A 17,885-nucleotide genomic window follows, 5' to 3' on the forward strand; every position below is an offset into this window, starting at 1 on the left:
AGGACTTTTAATTTTTCTGTGACCCTTTCTCTTGTGTTAAGGGTTTTGTTATTTAGATCTTTCCATGACAATGAACACATCCTTCCACCTCTTAATTTGGTGAAGGGTCACCTTGTAAGCATGTGGAATGAAACCTTCAATCATGCACACCTTACATCTTAGAACAAAGGAGCTTTTATCTGTGGAATGTTTTGAAAATTATTGGGAATAATTTTCAGAATTTAAAATAGAAGAACCAGTAATAAAAAGTGGATGAAAAAATTAGTGTTCTACTATAGTCATTGAAATGAGGATTAGCTTTTCTAATCCAATATGCTGGGAAGTCAGTCTCTTCATACACACAATGTTATACTAATTTATAAAGGTTATTTATGTAGTTATAAGTGCTAATTCATAGAGAATGTTATGCGCAGTGTGTGCCACCAGTTTTATTAATCCTTAGAAAAACAAAGATTGAAAAGGACAGAAGGGATCATTTCATGCTTTTTGCAAGACACCGTTTTATTATGTTTTGCTCATTACTTTAACTGCATAATAACCAGGGATATAGACTTTGAATGTTGAAACAGAATTTTGGCAGCCTTCTGGAAAATGAAGGTTTAACTCATGCTCTGATCAGAGGCAGTTTCAGGTATTTTACTTTCTGTTGTATATATGAACACTTCTCAGAAACTTATTTCTGTCTATGATCACAGGATGAGGAGATAAAGTTTGTAGCTGCCATATGTGATTAAATGTTGCTTTAAATGTAGTGATCCTCAAAAGAAAGTATGTTTCAGAGCTCATCATGGTGTGAACATTAGATAGAGTTCCTAAATGAGGGTGGTAGTTACCCAGCCATTTCCTTCTGTGTTAATTGGAATAAACAGCTCATCAAGCCAACCTGCAATTGTAAGGTAATGACATTGTTCCTTCTGGAGGTTTCCTCAGCATGATGTGCATAGGCTTGTGGTTATTAGTGCAGCAGATAACTGAGTTTTCTTGACACTTATTCCAGCTATTTGCTCTGCTGGAATTTTACAGATAGAGATTACTGCCAAGCACTATTACCATCCTGAGAAGGTCCTGGACAAACCATCCTGCTGAGTCCATGTAGGAAAGAAAGCCTATCAACTGATTTCACCTTACTTCTGTAGTCTGAATTTTTCTGCTATTTACACCAGGTTCTTCTGGAACATAGGGATCTTAAGAGTGTTGGATCAAGAGAAAATAAGATTTTTTTTCTTAAAGCAGTTATTTTTATTTTGCTTTTGGGTTGTAAAAATCACTTTTGGGATTTCATTGCTTAAGTTCAGCTGAATTATCAGTCTGGTTTTTGTGACAGCATGCTTGTATTTCGTCATGCTCTACTTTCAAGGTAGCCTAACTATTCTAAACTAAGTTTGTTTGCTGTGGAGCAAAGAGTCTGGTGAGGTTGCTCCTCTCGTGGACAAATGCAAATGACAACTCCTGTAACCAGAGTTCTCTCCTGAGTACACTTAAAACTTAAATATCCCCAGGATCTGACTTTTGATGTGTCAAGTAATGATCAATAAGGCTCAAAAATGCTTCAAGACCTTGACAACATGATGGCAGATGCTTCAAGAAGCAATGATCACAAAGATTAAGAGGTGCTGATTACTTTTAAGAGCAATACTGCAGCAGTCAAATGAAAAGATGTTAAAACTGCAGGGACTTGAGGTACTTTAATTTCCAGCACTTGATTTGAACAGGAGAGTTACTTTTATATGGTAATTAACTCTCATTTGAGGTGTACCTTAACTGAAACTAAATGTGAGTAATGTTTTTTCCTCACTTTCTAGTTCTTATCATTTATCTATAATGGGTGTGAAGTCAATGCTTCCATTTAAGTATAATTTCATTTTTTTCTCTACATTTGTGCATAAGTTCCTATTCATTTTTTATTTCATTTATTGGTTTAATTTGTAGCCACAGAACTCCAAACAATTTCACAGCTTTGTACCTGGGACAAAATTGCATTTTGCATTTTAAATTCAGTTGCATCCAGTGGAATTCAGAAAAGTAAGCCAAGTTAGCTCAAGATGTCTTTTTTGAAACCATTCTTTGAATAATGATTTTTAGCAGTTGGTACAAATAATCACATACTTAAAACCCATACTGTCATAATTTGAAACATTAAATCAATTTGTGTGATCCAGTGGCTGACTGTATTGTGAGCTGGGTGTACCTAATTATTTTCTTGCTCTGGCATCTCTTGGCTTAAGAAATATTAAGGTTAAAAATGGACCCCTTCCCATTTTTCCTTCAAACGTATGTTTCTGTGAATGCTACGATAGCTGTGGGACATTCAGATGACTGGGGCTGACAAATGATTAAGTCCTGTCCTGGATCTGGGTCTTTTGTCTGGTTGTGATGTGCACAGAGCCAGTTTAAAACATGTTCAGTACAAACATCTTCTGAGGAAAGCAATCGGCTCCCACCCATCTGCTCTGGGTGTACTGTGGGTTGGGGGGAGAAAAGTCATTTCTTGCATTGAGCAAAAGTCATTTCTTGTGTTGAGCAAAAGTCATTTCTTGTGTTGAGGACCACACTTAGTGGTGCAAACTGAGCAGAATTGCTCCCTGAACACAGCATTAGTGGTAGTTCTGCCTGGTTGCAGAATTGGCAATTATAAAACAAATTTGTTTTGCTTTATTTGCACATGAATTCTGCCAGTGTAGCACCCATTACCTTTTTGAGCGAGGCAAGGTGATCCCTTGGAGAATATGCAGGAGGAAAAAGCCAGAATGCTCAGTCTGATTAAATGTCTTTTTAAACAGCCAGAATCAGCAGACAGTGACTGTTTCATCACTTGCTGTCCTTCAGTGAAATACTGTTTTCTTAAATGCACAGCCACCAATTTAATGCAGAATTTTCTTGATTTGATGCGCTTCACAATGGCCAATTATTTTTATGAGTATCATTAAATGATTATTGTTGGCAGTTATTGTTTACTGTTAATGATCAAGAGTCTTTATCTGTGGAGAAACAGCCACAATTATTTATCCTGCTGCATTGGTTTATTCTGCATCTGTGGTCAGCAGAAATCAAACTGGAAAATATACGCTAAACTTCTATTCGGAGAAAAAAATTACACTTGTTCTTTGACAGTAACAAGGACAGCAGCTGTTCTTAGGCATTGATTATTGCAATTCATTTTTAATGGTTAATATACATGGGTTTTCATCATATGGAGTGATAAAACATCTGTTTACATCAGTGTTTTTTAACATTGATTCACAAAAAGAAAAAATTAATGTAATAGAATTTTCTATTTTATTATTCAGAAAATTTAGAATTATTTTCACTTCTTGAAAGACTAAAAAAAGAGAGAGTTTTTTATTTAACCCACAATGGAATTAATGAGGTTCCAGAAATAAAAAGAAAAAAACTTGCTGAATTGTTAGCATTTTTTCACCTCAAGATTCAGAGAGCATATTTGTTACTCTGACAGTATCAGTGTCTTTTCTTGAGACTGATAAATATAACAACCTTTATGAGCTTGGGTGCTAAGGCATTTTAGGGTTACTTATTCCTAGATCTTACTTGAAACTTTTTATACCTGGATAAGATTTGCATAACTCATCACAGATAACTTCATTGCTTTAACAAATGTTTTAAATTGCATTGAAAAGTTTCTGCAACAGAAAATGTTTAGACAACCCTTGTGGTGAAGAACTTTTTCCTAATATCCAATCTTTAACGACAGAAGGAACTGTGACACAATTAGGTAACAATGCAATCTGGCTGCTGACTCTTAGAATGATGTGGAGTTGGGACTAAAAATGAGCCATGATGTTCTTGAAGTTCATAGAAATAATAAAAGCTGGACTTGCTTTCTATTTACGAAGACCTTCTAGTGGAAAGTTAGAATGAAGGGATTTTCAAGGAACACCTCCCATAAGAACATTCTGAAGTCTCAGATTTAATCGGTGCCTCTATTGTTGTTCTGAACATGGTTGTGGAGAGCAATGGCTTCATGTCCTCACACGCTCACTGGCTGCAGAGTTAAGCATGGCTTTGCATGAACAAAAGCTGCAGGGACAGCCTCTGTGAGATTTTGCTGCTTTTCTGTACAGGATCCAGTGTTTGTTTCTGACTCTGAGAGGCAGCTGCTTTTATGCAGCTCCCATACCTTAAAGAGGGGGTGTGACAATGTGGTTTTTTGCTTTTGTTTGGCTATTTAAAAAAAAAGGTTAAAAATGAATGATCCCAGAGGCTGATTTTATAGCCTTTCCTTTTACATTTTTAATGTTATTTGAGCAATTCCAATATGAATGAAAACTACTTGTAAAGAAACACAAGGTCATGTTTTCTGCAAGAAAAAGTTCCTCGTGTAATCTTTCCTACCTCTGTGGGGAGGGTACAGGTCAAGTTTTCTACTTTTGATTCTTCTCACTCAGTGTCAGGGGATACAGCCTCCTCCTCTATTGCCTTTCTGGTTTTCTGCTAGTTCATCACATGTTCTTCTCCCTGCTCTCTTAAATTTGCCTCCTCGTGGCATCATGTATCAGAAAGGGTCTTGTCTGCTCTTGCTGGGTGCTTTTGTGGCTTAGCTTTACTTCAGTTGTCACTAAAAGGTTGATGCCATCTCCAACAGACCTGTGGTACCAGACTTCATCATCCACTTACTAATTGCTGCAAAAAAAAGCTGATTTCACCATTAGCTTTCTAAATCTCTGCAAACTGATTTAATCACCTTCCTTCAAATGTTTTTCTGTAACTCCTTACTAGTGTTATGTCCAAAAGAAGCTATTCCAAAGCTCAGTTGACTTATATTTGAGACTGCATCCCAACCTTGTGACCATAGCTGTCCGAATTGTTTTGTTCTATTTCCTAATGCTTAAGTAATTATTGTTTTCCTGTAACTCCACACTGGCGTTATGTCCAAAAGAAGCCATTCCAAAGCTCAGTTGGCTTATATTTGAGACTGCATCCCAACCTTGTGACCACAGCTGTCCGAATTGTTTTGTTCTATTTCCTAGTGCTTAAGTAATTCTTGGTTTACATTTCAGATTGCAAACTCTACCGTGGTGACTAATTTTTTGTGGGTTTTGGCAGCAGAGTCCAGAACTGGGAACAGACTGCAGTAATCCCCACAGTAAAACAGGCAAGGTGAAGAACTCTGTTTCAGCTGTGTTAGGGAGATTCCTGGAGCTACAGCTGCAGTGGTACTGGACACCTGCCCATAAGATTTGTTCATATTCTTGTGAGTATTTAGTGTCCTCCAGCCCAGATGTGGCTTTACCATTCCATATTTAAATATGGAATTAGTTCAAAACATTTCCAAGACAAAGAAGTAGTTCTTAATTTACTGCCATAAAGAAATTACCACGTGATGCCATAATTGTAGCTTATTTGGGATTCAAATGGACCTCCCCACAAATGCAGATTGGTCTTTGCATGCAATGTGCAGAACACTTTGCAGCCACGGATTTCTAGGAGTGTGTGGGAGAGTCCTATTGCGATCTGAGGGATCTCAAAGATCTTCCTAGGGGTTGTGCAGGTTCTCTGTGTTGGTACTGCTGCAGGTTTTGGGCTTTTTTCCTCAGACTCGTGGACCGTGACTTATTGCTCCAGATACTTGTGAGTGTTGTGCTTTGAGCTGGATGACTGGAGACAGTCACTGTAGCACTTGCTCTGCGAGATCAGATTTAGAAACCCAAACCCTGTTGCTGGGATGTAATTCCTTCAGTGTAAATTCAACTTAAGGTTAATGTCATCTAAGCTCCACTGTTCTCCTTTCTCAGCCATGAGCCCTGCAGCAAGGAACATTAGCAAAGCTTCATTTGATCCCAGCTCTTGGGTCTGTGGGGAGAACAAATAACAGAGGATTGAAGGACAATGGCAGGAAATTGAAGGAGATTGGCAGGAAAATTTTCAACCTAAGGCTTAAGGAAGTGTCCCTGATGAAAGACAAGTAACTGGATGTGTGTTTGTGATTGAAAGACAGGAAGTTTTAATGCATTTTTATCCTTTGGTATCCAAAAGGCCAGCTTAATACTCAAGTCTAACACATACAATGTGATGGAGGAGTGATAACACTTGGATTGAGTAGGATGAAAATGCTGTTGCATTGGTTCTATTCTTGTTCTATTACTTCTTCCTTTTAGCTTGGTAATTGCACAAGAATTTGGGCTTATCATCTCTGTCTCAGGCTAAATGCAGTCAGACAACCAGACTTTGTGATTTTCTCAAATATCTGAGCTTTTCTCTCTGTCTGTGTTCACAGTCCACTGTTCCCTGCAGAGAGAGATTTCTTAAGCCTCTCAGCAAACTCCCCCCTGTATGTGACAGCATGGTGAACGCTTCTAATTTAAAGGAATGACTGAAGGGACAGTGAGGCAGGAACCTGCACATCAGTGTGTTCAGACTGGTTTAATATCTCTGCTGTCCCAAAAATGTTGATAATGCAGCATGGAGCTGAGTTATATGTCAGACCACAAAGCGTGGGGCTGCTCTGTCAATGGAAAAATCATCAAGGGACTCAGCCACTATCCTATGATCTTCAAATAATCTGTTACATTAAAAACATTTGGAATATGCTGATAACTATTTCATGTTTTAAGCAGTGTTCTGGTTATTTACTGTCAACTGATGATGACTTTCAAGTCACTCAAAGCATGGCAGAACTAATCATTGCATTGGCCTATGAAAGTGCAACACAGAAATGATTGTTGAAATGTAATTTGTATTTTTTTTTCATCCATTTCTAGACATGCTATAGAACAGTGCATCCCAGCCCCTCTAAGCTGTAATGCAAGGGGCTCTTCCATGTGCTCTAACAACCACTGCCTCCTGAATTCCCTGTTGCTGCTGGATGCAGGGCTTGGTGGGTATTAATTTTGTAACTCTGACTTGTGCTGAATGGAAATGTTGTCAATGCAGTGTAGTGCAAGAAAGTTACCTGAATACCCTTTTAAATAAACTCAGTCTGTGGTTATATGATTATTATCTGCAAATAACATCTGATAGGCTTTAAATGTAGTTTAAATAAACCTGATTCCATGAGCCTTGCTAATTTAACCAAGAATCAGATTTTACTCTGCAAAACATGCTTTTAACATTAAAGGAATTCAGTTTTTTGAATGACTAGTTCAAATGAACTAATTGCTGTGTAATGTACAGAAGAACATGAGTTCAAGGGTTTTTGCCATAGAATTTGTGGAAGGCAAATTTAGAGTTGTTTTTTGTGAGCTATTTGCAAGCAGTCCACAGCCTCAAATGTGTCTCTGGGTTTGTGTATCTGTCATAAAATCTCAAACTATGTACAGCTACTGTCAGCTTTATATCTGCTTGTGTGATAAATCAATACCTGAGGATCACACAGATACTCAAGGAGATTCCCACGTCCCATCCCTTGGCTTGGATGGTCTATGGCCATCTGTAATTCAGCTCATCATGATGTCTCTTGACCACCAAGGATGATCAATATTCATTTCACTACATCTAAAATGTAGGCTCTTTTCCAGAGCCTTCCTGTCTTTGGTGTCTTGTTCTGCCTCCTATTATCTCTGTTATCTCTTTTCTGGGAAATTCTCTCTCTCATGACTCTGCAGGCTTGGCCCAGTGTCAGGAAAACTCACCAGAGGACAAAACACGGGCCATTTGAGGGGATTTTATTACCTTTTGTTTTTCAGCTTAGGTATTTGTGTAAACAAATACAGTTTAGATCCCTCTCCAAATGAGAGATCTGAGTGACCACACGGATATGATATAAACTTTGACCTAGAAGAAATCCACTTTTCTCTTATTTCATATTGTCTTGGACAAAGCCATGAGTAGTAGACACAGGGCAGTGAGGTTTTTAAACAGCTAAGTCCTGAGGAGTCAAACTGATTGTCAGGAAGTTTAACAGTCTGTCTCATGGTAAATTCTAGGAAAACACCCTCACCTCCCAGCCTGTCCTTGCACATCAGGAAATGGGGCTGCTTCCCTGGCACTCCTCTGGAGCTGACCTGCAAATGGCACTGGGATGTGTTGAGATGATGCAGGGATTTGGGGGTCTGTTTTGCTCAGAATTGCACCCAGACATTATTCAAATCTCAGGAGTGATCATGGGAAAGAAGAATGGTTATGAGCAGTTCTGGCTGCCAGAGCCACATGCAGAGATTGCAGGAGGTGAGGGTAATGGGCTGGGATTTGATTTGCACAGCCCAAGGCAATACAAGGGTTAACTGTCTGTGGAACTGCAGCACGGGGTTAATTGGAGCAGATTAGATTACCATGATTAGCAGTGCCTGGGGAGCAGCACCAAGTGATTCACTGTTCCAACAGGTTTGCTGCTGCTAGAAGGAAAATAACCTGTGCAGGAAAATCCAGTTATCATGGCTGAGAATATGAGCGTAGATTTTGAGGGGTGAGTATGGTTCTCCTATGTCTAATTAAATCCAACGAAAACAGTTTACAAATTTCTTCTGAACTCAGAAAATATCCATGAAAATGAACACTGAGGGACTGCACAGAGCTGAACTATGTGGAATATCCTATTTTAAAACGAGGGATTTAAAATATTCAAGTTGGTTTGCTTTTCTCAGGAATTTACCCAAATTAGATGGTGGTAATTTGAAATACATAAGTAATGATTGCTATTAGCAATAACAGCAACAGTTGCTTAGAGCCACACAAGCAGAAATGCAATGGAAATCTTGTTTTTGTCCTAAGTAGAAACAGTAATATTTCTAAGAGGCAGGACAGTTTCTAGTCTGTTGTCAGACAGAACAATGACCACTTGAAAAAATGCTGTATGGCAGAACATTTACATTTGTCAATTTTCATCTGAGATAAATTTATTAGAAAAGTGCCTGTACTACGAACATGGGTTAACTGTAGGAATGTATTGTGTGTCTTCCTACTTGTCAGAAGTAAATTTCTATCTTTGCAAGCTAACACTTGCCATTAATTCCAGCTCTTAGTTATGCCCATTGCATGTTTTCTTAAACCAAGACTTAATCAGACAAATTACTTTGTGTTATGTAGCAAGTAATCCTTGGATATTACAATTAGGCAAACTCTTGAAGTCATAACACCTATAATTGCTGTACATATGTGTTACTGTTACTATGATTATATAAGTTAAATGCTAGTCATTTAACTGTGTATAATGTCTTACTATTTAGTGGTGCAATTACATAAAATACGTGTCCTAGAAATTGGGTTTCTTTTAGTTTAGATTTTAAATCGTTCTTTTTGAAGTCAATTTATTAAAGATGAGGCAATGTATATTTAATAACTTATAGTCCCAAGTGACATTAATTATCAAACAGGATTCAGTAGGTCTCTACGGTTTCTTATCAAAGTTTTGTCCTACTGCTTCTGATGTTTCTTGTTGTTTCTTAAACATATACCAAGGTACCAGCTTGTTATTCTAACAAGACCCAGTGAGAATAAATTATTTTTATTAACACTGTACATGTCAAAACCTTGCAGTCAGTCAAATAAGAAAGAGTGTTCATTGTCTCTCTCCCCAGTGATGCTGTTACAGGATTCACACATCAGATGAAACAGTGAAAGATGATAAGAAAACACTTTTTTTTTTTACTAGGTGTTTCTTGCTAAAAGAAATTGTTTTGCAGTTTTGTTTGCTCTTGACACTATTTTGAGTAAATCTGAGCTTCTAAGACATGCTCAAGGCAATTAAATATTTATGCTCCCCAAACTGAATTTTTAAAGAACATTTTCTGTTTACAGGAATCAGGTTTGCCTTGGTTTTAAGGCTTTTCTTACAAGTTATAAGCTAGGGCTCTTTTGGTTTTTTTTTTGGTTTTTTTTTTTTCATTGGGGGAAAAAGAGGTGTTTATATGTTTGTAAAGACTTTGCTGTAAAAAAGCAATAGGCAACATGAGTATAAGATTGTGTTCTTCCATATTTCTATTTTTAAATCCTATTATCTCAGATATTTTCTGGTTTACTTTCTGTTAGGCCTGAAATTGGAAACTATTTAAAACCTAACAAACCCCAGGGTTTATCCCTGTTCTCCGAATAGCAGCAGGAGCGTGGCTGTTATGGTTGGACATAGAAATGAAGAACAAGCTCTGCTCCCCAGCAGGCGCTCCAGTGGGTACAGGTGAGCTCTCAGCAGCAGTGAGATATCAGCTGCTGACTGCTGCTCTTGGCCTCAGACTGCTGTCTTTGTGGATCTTGTCCTCCTGCCTTTGCTGTGGTTTATGTGGACTTGATTGCAAATGCAGCACTTGTCCTCGTCCCTGGGAGCTCCAGCAGGTCAGGAGGTCACTGGCATGTTCCCATCAGCTGGCTCCTTTCAGCCAACCCTTTCCATTTCCTTCCCTGGTCCTCTTTTTCCATGTGACTATAAAGAAAACAAAACACAACTGTTACAACATCTGTTTACGGAAGATGTTCTTAATTGTTTAATTCAAATGAACACTTTGAACATTCACTTCTTAGAGTAAGGATGCCTTTTATAAGACACTGATAAAAATTGGAATTTTAAACAGAAATATTAAAAGTAGGACCAGATGGGGGCAAATTCATCAGTGGGAAAGTTCTGTTTGCACTGAGGAAGTACCATCAGTTTTGTCTGTCCTGTCTTTGACTGATCCTGCAACAGCAGTGCTTGCTTTAAAGAACCTGATCCTTAGGAATGATTGGATCTCTGGCACTCTGGGTGTTGCCAGCTGCAGCACGGCATCACAGGCAGACGTGAGCTCTGACTGGATCACCCTTGTTAACATTTTCACGTATAACTCATAACTCACTTAATCAGCAATGCTTTCTTGAATTTTGCCTTTTGCCTTAGCTCTTGCCACTAAATAGCCCTTGAGCTGAGGAGTGATCCTGATCTAAGAATCAGCAGTAATCTTTAATTATGCCTTTAAGGCTCATGAAACTACAGTAACTGTTGCAGTGTGTTTTTTAGGTTTTATTGGCATGCTCACTGTTTAATTTGTGATTTTACAATCCCTTTGTATTGTCCTCCCCCTGCCTTTTGGAGCGTTTCCCATTTTGTATCCCATGTTTCTAAAATTAGATGGGCACCCTCACGGTTATTGGGTTCTGTTAAGTGTCAGTCCTTCTGTTTCTTACCCAGCCACTCCCTGCCAAGTTTCAAATTGTTCCCCTTGCCAGTTGTCAACCCCTCCTATCCCTACCCTTTTCCCCAGGACCTTCCTTGCACCTCCTCCCACTTGATGTCAATCTATTGCAGAGGATCATTAACGGGACATCATGCCGTGACCAATGTGATCAAGTGAAGCCGATTTATTACAAAAAGCAAGCTATACTTATACTGTTTTCTATTGTTCATGCCTCAAGCTAATATATGATTGGTTAAATCCTTCTTATGCATGCATTTTAATATATCAGTTAATTTTAGTTAATCTTCCTTCTTCAAGCATCTCGCTGCGGTTTTCTTGTCTGCCTTTGCATCCTGAACTGTCTGCTTTCAAGCATGTTCTTCTCCTTTTGTGTCCTTCAAGGGCATGGTGACCTTACTCAGTTTGTATGAAGGCTGGATTGTACATACGTTGTACATGTCCATTGTCCTGCAAAAAACTCTCAACAATTCCCGTTTTGTTTTTGCACAAGCCAGACTGAATTAATAGCACATTCAGTTATTCTTTGTACACACTGTAATAAGCAAGGTACAATAAGCAAAATCACTAAAATAATGCAAAAAACCATAATGCCAAAGCGAACAAAGTCTTTAAGCCAACCAGTAATGCCCCAAGGTTTTAACCACTCATCAAAAGAGTTATTAACAAGTGTAAGTTTCTTCATGTTTTCTTTAAGTTGTGAAAGTTTCTTGTGAATTGATTCAGAGTGATCAGAAAGGTTCATGGAAAACATCCCTTCAAAATCTTCATACCTGTGCTCTTGTGCTAGCAATAAAAAAATCTATGGCAGGCCTCTTTTGTAACACCGCATGGCGTATACTATCAACATCAGTAGTGAGTTCATCTACACTGTGGATGTGATGTTAATTTGTTTCCCTGCCCAACACGCTAGTCGCCTTAACTGCGTGAGGGCTTGTGCCAAGGCTCCTCCTGGTGTGAAAACTGATGCCAATATAACTGATGGTGGGTCCCAGAATTGTACCTCATCTCTACATTCAGGGCCTAACTGATGCACACTACGTCTTGAACGTTGGGACTTGTGACTTATGTTAAGCATCTGGTGGATGTTAGGGGGATGTTAGAATAATGTTAGTTTACCAAAATAACATGGTCCTCCCAATGCTTTCTGGGGCACTGCAGGTCAGGCCCTATCCCCACAAATGAGGAAAACCCCAGGAGGTAGCATTTTAGCTGCACCTTGCTCTGTTGGTAAAGGCCTTATCCAATTGTTGCAATAATCTGTAGTATTATAGTACCATGAGGAGCCAGGGGATATCCAAGTGCTATCATTTCTTGGTCGCCCCTCTTTTATGCTAAACAAATCTGAGCCCAGAGAATCATACCCAAAAAATAGACAGTAATTGCCTGGCATAGAACCCAGGATGTCTAGCTCCTGTGGCTCCATGCTGGTGACATTCAGTCCCTGGGCAATTGTAAAAGCCTGTGCTCCCAGGGGGTTCATTGGAATCCCAAACGTCTTGCACCAATTTGCAAAGGCTGGTCCCCTCTGGATATTCCACCATTGGACCATGCACCAACTTGACCAAGCCTCACTTAAATTTTTGTACACTGTGGCTTTAGTCCAAGGTCCAAATTCTTCCATAGAATCTAATGGAACTCCGATTAAACAAGTACGAAAAGGATCAGGAGGTGTCGCCAATGATAAGCAAATTGCCCAGTTTGATTAGCCCATGTAACCCACATGTTTGCTCGCTGATCAATGTTATGCAATCCCTGCATTTTTTCCTATTATCATAATGATTATCATCAATATTATCTGCGGGACAATTGCCATTGTCACCACCTTTGCTGATCACGTCTACGCTTTAGCCAATACTCTTTGGCCTTGTCCCACTGGCTATCAGAAATGTGATGCTGTTGCGGCACTGCTATTCCTCTCCCACACTCTGCAGCTGTAATCTGACTTTGCAATACAGTTTGATTTGCTATTCTGTGTTTTGCTAATTGAAATTGAATCCAAAGCAAACCTTGGTGATCCTGTGTTTCAATAAGGGCAAAATCCTGTTTAAAATTCCAACATTGTAAAAATATCCCCCTAAGGGGTTCAGGGGGGGGTTGTCTTCTATGACTCCGCCCTAAAAATATTTCTAGCGTGTGCTCAGCATTAAGCGTATTAAGTATACTAAAATGTCTATTGCAAGCTAAATTAGTAGAGCTACATTTTGCTTTTTCCTGCGAGCTATAAAAAGATTATTTTCCTGACGGACTTGTCGCCACCACTTCAGTTTGCATTTAACACACTGGACTCTGATCCATGGTTTGCAAAAATAGCCATGAACAGAACAAGCTTGTTCAAATTGGTTTAAAACCCCTGTTGGAAGTGGGTGGTAAGCTAGCATTGCTGGCTACTGTAACCCCAGGTCCACGTAGTTGGCCCGCATCTGTTAATAGCTGTGGAAGTAAGTTCAATCACCGTTCAACCGTCAGGTGCGTCTGGAGTCGGTGTTGTCGCCGACGTTCTGCTTCTCGACAGAGCGTTAGCTGGCAGGTGTGACTTTAGGTAAGGTTTCACCCACTTAGCTGGAATCCAGCAAATTCCTTTATCTGTAAGTAAGCACATGTAACCTCTTCCCATTCATTTCACTGTGGCTGGCCCTTCCCACATCCCTGTTTCAAGGCTTTTAAACATGACTTGAATACCATCAGGCAGGTCCTCACTTGGCCTATGTAGGAGGGCATGATGCACAAGAATAGGTGGTTCATCCCTAGCTCCTGTTGTTCTGAGATAATTAAGTACAAAGATAGCCTTAGCTGTCCTTTCTTCTGGGGATAACCCTATCATTCCCCCCTTTTGTTTTTGCAGCATGCCCTTGAATGTCTGATGCACTCGCTCAATAATTGCCTGACGTGTAGGATTGTGAGGAATACCGGTATCATGTTGAATATCCCATAAATTGCAGAAACGTTGAAACTTTAAAGAACAATAAGCAGGGCCATTATCAGTCTTAACGGCTAAAGGGACTCCCAACACTGCAAAGCAATTGTACAAATGTTTCTCAACATGACGTGCTGTTTCACCTGTTAAGGGGGTAGCCCATATAACACAAGAGTAGGTATCAATACAAACATGCACAAACCTCTTCTGGCCAAATTCTGCTACATGTGTTACATCCATTTGCCATAATTGCAAAGGTTGGGTACCTCTTGGGTTAACACCAGTGCCTAAGCCAATGCCATCCCTTTGACAATCTGGGCAGGATCGTCCAATGCCAGTGGCATCAGTAAGAGGGATACCAAATTAACTAGCATCTTTGCTGATTGATGCAAAAAAGCATGAGAATTTTTTGCTTGTTGAAATTTATCAGAGGTTGGCATTGGCCAGACAGCAGCTACCAACCGATCAGCTCGAGCGTTACCTTCAGACAGACGAGGGAGATTTTGATGACTGCGAACGTGAGGAATAAAATACTCCTGTTGGCGTTGGTTCAAATTGCTCAGTAGTCGGCTTAAAAGTGAATACAAATGTTTGTTATTAACTTCCTTAACTACCGCCCTTTTAAGGCATTGTACACAACCAACTACATAAAGTGAATCAGAAACAATGTTAATAGCCAATCATTCCACTTCTCAAAGGCCCAAATAACTGCCTTCAACTCCAAGGTTTGCAATGTATCTCCTACCTCCCCAGGAATTATATGCTGCTTCCATGAACCCTTTTGCTGCCACATACAAGTAGCCCTTTCAGACCGTTTACCTGCATTTGTAAAGATGGTTAGTCCTAGTACCGGACACTCAGATCACCATGGTCTGACCTCCAGCTGCTGCTGTTCTAACAAAGACAGCACACGATGTCGCGGATAGGTATTGTGAACTCTTCCACCATAATCAGTAAGGGCTATTTGTAAGGGTACAGCATGCCTAATTCCCCATTCTAAATACCAATTGGCTAAAGGTACTGCAATCGCATATGGTTCCTGTCCCCAAATTTCTAGTATCCTCCCTCTGCCCTTCGTGATCAATTGAGCAAATAGTTCTAGGCGAGTGGTAATGGTTCTAGGCTGTCGCACAGGTCAAAATACCCACTCCAGAATGGTTAAAGGATTAGCCCGAGTCTCTGTCCATTGACAAATCAATGCAAAAGGATGTTTGGCATACTGGTCACCCTCCTTGCAATGGTTGATGATCATCAATTTAACTGGAACACCTTCGATCAGGCGATGCGCATGTGCTGTGGCAACCTTTGAGGCTATGTGTTCCAATGCTTGCTGTTGCATGCTATCCAGTGATCGGTGCTCGTCTGCCTGGGATGAGGTACCAAGCAGCTGTATTAACGGTTCAAGTTCTTCATTAGTTATTCCACAGATAGTTCTAATCCATTGTATATCCCCCACCAGTTTTTGAACATCATGCACAGTTTTTATCTTCACTACAGCTTGATCAATGCGCCACCCAAGATACTTCCACGGAGCTGAACGCTGTACCTTTTTAGGGGCAATTTTCAACCCTCTCTGTTCTATAATAATTGTCATGCTTGCTAAAACATTTTCAAAGTCCAATTGCTGTCCATGTAATGATACATGATACAGTTAGGAAATTGCTACCGGACTGGCTCTAATGCCCAGGCTACGTAAACCTGGCACATAGTAGGCGAGTTACGCATCCCTTGTGGCAAAACTGCCCATTCATATCTCTTGTAGGGTTCTGCTTTGTTGATGGAAGGAACTGAGAAAGCAAAATTACTGGTATCCTCAGGGTGTAAGGGAATAGTGAAAAAACAGTCTTTGAGATCAGTAATCAATAAATCCCAGGACTCAGGTAGCATAATAGGGGATGGGAGCCAGGTTGTAATGCTCCCATACTCTGCATTACTGCATTGACTGCTCTAAGATCATGCAACTACCTCCATTCCCCATTTTTTGGAATTATAAAAATAGGTGTGTTCCATGGGCTAGTTAATGGTATTATATGACCAGCCTCAAGTTGTTCTTGAACCAGCTCTTGCACCTTGAGCAGCTTTTCCTTTGGCAGCAGCCACTGATCAATCCATATAGAGGTATCGGTAGTCCAGCTAATTTTGAGGATTGGCTGCCCCCCAGTGGCCGCTATTGAAAAGGCTGTGTGACAATTGTGGCCTTCAGTTGATTCAACAAATCCCTACCAATTAAACCTAACAAATTACCAGGAGTCTGCATGACATAGGGTGGTGTTGTTACACTCACTCCATCTGGGAAAGTAAAGGTTATTCTTGGGTTGGCAGCTGGAACCTCCAAGGGAGGCTGCTTCCTGACTCTGTATCTCATCTGAGGGTTCTGAGGTTTTGAGTTCCTCTTTGGTTAGTGAAACCAGGCTAGAGGGTCCTGGGCAGCGCAAAGGAACATCTAATGTAGTTGAAAATAACTTGCTAGCAGGAAACGCCTGTGGCTCAGGATCGGGGCTCGGGGAAAAAACAACGCAAGCTGTTGTAGCGGCTTTCTTTTCCGCCTTCATCGCCCGTAATACCTCTACGATGTTTTTCCACAGGGTAGCATATTTAGATGCCTCTTTAGCCTCACGTCCTCCTGAAGCAATACAGTCCCACAACATGCTGCTCATGGTTTCCCATGTTGATACCTCAAAAGCGACCTGCGCTCCTGGTATGAGGTTTCGTTTCTATGCCCAGTAAGTCCCTTCAGAGTGGAAGCATCATATTTCTGTCCTCTCTTAGAGAGAATATGTTGGAGGAGTTTCTGGACACCATCTCTTTCATGGTCTGACCCCATTCCTCCCCGGCCACTCACCTGATCAGGACGAGATCAATCTTCTTCACTTGGAGCTCCTTTATTCACCTTTTCTTCTCGCCGGGGCAGCGAGGATACTTTCGACTGGCTTCTCCGCCTCCCAAAGGCTATCGCTGAACCTCTGCACAGCAGTGAAATAGCCATCTTCAGGTCCCTCTCATTCGGGCACCAAAATATTGGGGAGAATCATTAACAGGACATCACGCCATGATCAATGTGATCAAGTGAAGCTGATTTATTACAAAAAGCAAACTATACTCATACTATTTTCTATTGTTCACGCCTCAAGCTAATACATGATTGGTTAAATCCTTCTTACGCATGCCTTTTAATATATCAGTTAATTTTAGTTAATCTTCCTTCTTCAAGCATCTCGCTGCGGTTTTCTTGTCTGCCTTTGCATCCTGAACTGTCTGCTTTCAAGCATGTTCTTCTCCTTTTGTGTCCTTCAAGGGCATGGTGACCTTACTCAGTTTGTATGAAGGCTGGATTGTGCATACGTTGTACATGTCCATTGTCCTACAAAAAACTCTCAATGTCAATCCTTCCCTGAACCTGCTCTCTCTTCTAGAAAATTCCCTGACAATTTTGTATTCTTTAGAACCCTATTGGTTTACTCAAGTTATTCCCCTCCTTAGTGCTCCTTCATTGGTTGAAGTATAAAATACCCTGCCTTAGACCCCTCCCCAAGCATACCCCTATTGGTTTGTTGCCCTAAGCCCCTCTTCCCAAGATGTATATAAAAACTTGTGTTAAGGTTGAGTGTGCGTCTTGGGTGTTTTGGAATCCTGGACTGGAGGAAGGGAGTACCAAATAAAACCATCCCCGTTCCACCCCCAGACCACTGCTGCTGTTTCTGCGTTCCCGTGCAGAACTGTCGCTGTTGGCTGGGATCTGCAGAGCTTGCAAGGGGCTCTGTTGTGCCCCTGCTGCCGCCCAGCCGGGTCGCCCTGATCTCAGCGCACTGCCACAAGTAACCTCACTTCCATTTTAGAATGTCAACATTCTTTGGACAAACGCTAAATTGTAGCTTCACTGATGTGAGCTAAGGCAAATGTCTTCAGTGGTCCTG

General features: G+C 40.4%; 1 long non-coding RNA gene across 2 annotated transcripts; it reads right to left on the minus strand.

The window, feature by feature from the left end:
• Positions 1–7,608: 7,608 nt before the first annotated feature.
• On the minus strand, positions 7,609–17,434 carry LOC135298471 (uncharacterized). 2 transcript variants are annotated; one of them, XR_010360459.1, is made up of 3 exons: positions 16,814–17,431; positions 14,453–14,541; positions 7,609–10,309 (listed from the first exon to the last, which is right to left on the minus strand). It is a non-coding gene; the product is annotated as an uncharacterized LOC135298471 (long non-coding RNA). The 2 variants fall into 2 exon arrangements; XR_010360460.1 differs by lacking the exon at positions 7,609–10,309 and adding an exon at positions 10,367–13,640 and having other exon boundaries at positions 16,814–17,434.
• Between the last annotated feature and the right edge of the window lie 451 nt (positions 17,435–17,885).

This window comes from Passer domesticus, chromosome 4 (assembly GCF_036417665.1).
Source record: "Passer domesticus isolate bPasDom1 chromosome 4, bPasDom1.hap1, whole genome shotgun sequence".
Lineage (NCBI taxonomy): Eukaryota > Metazoa > Chordata > Aves > Passeriformes > Passeridae > Passer > Passer domesticus.